An 890-nucleotide genomic window follows, 5' to 3' on the forward strand; every position below is an offset into this window, starting at 1 on the left:
TTGCCTGAACTCAGGAGTTCAAGACCAGCCTGGGCAACATGGTGAAACCCCATCTCTACTAAAACACAAAAACTAGCCGGGAGCTACTCGAGAGGCTGAGGCAGGAGAATCGCTTGAACCCGGGAGGCAGAGGTTGCCATGAGCCAAGATTGCACCACTGCACTCCAGCCTAGGTGACAGAGCAAGACTCCGTCTCAAAAAAAAAACATGTTTTTAAAAAGGAGACGGTAAAACAAAGTAAGATATAGTGGTACTATGGAATACAGTACTACAAAACAGCTAAACAGAATTAAGTAGATCTCTATGTTTTGACATGGAAAGATCTCTGAGAGGTGTTACTATGTAACAAAAACATAGTTTCAGAATAACACATATGGGGTGATCCTATCTAAATAAAATGAAATGTACAATATTATATATATGGATACATATATTCATGCATAGAAAAAGATCTGGAAAGATTCACCTCATAGGGATGTTGTTAGAGTTGTTACCTGATAGGAAGTGTAGGAGAAAGCATGATTGGCTGTGAAAGTGGTCAAAAATGATTTTATATTTTACAAGAACATATTCATCTCCAACTTATGCGATTAAAATGAATTTTTCATATAATAAGGAAGTATCATTAAATGATCAGAAGTGAACTGCCTTTTCAACAACGATTCTAAAACAATTTGTTATCCGTAAATAATAAAACGAACCTCTATCCACACCTTGCATTATATACAAAAGTCAACACAAAAATGGATCATAGACCTAAATGTAAAATCTAGAATTACTAAATTTCCAGAAGAAATTATAGGAGATCTCTGTGACCTTAGATTATACAAAGATGTCTTCCATACCATACCAAAAGCAAAATCAATACTAGAAAAAATGGATAAATTGGA

The sequence above is a fragment of the Rhinopithecus bieti genome, unplaced genomic scaffold (assembly GCF_001698545.2).
Source record: "Rhinopithecus bieti isolate Rb0 unplaced genomic scaffold, ASM169854v2 scaffold_15339, whole genome shotgun sequence".
Taxonomy (NCBI): domain Eukaryota; kingdom Metazoa; phylum Chordata; class Mammalia; order Primates; family Cercopithecidae; genus Rhinopithecus; species Rhinopithecus bieti.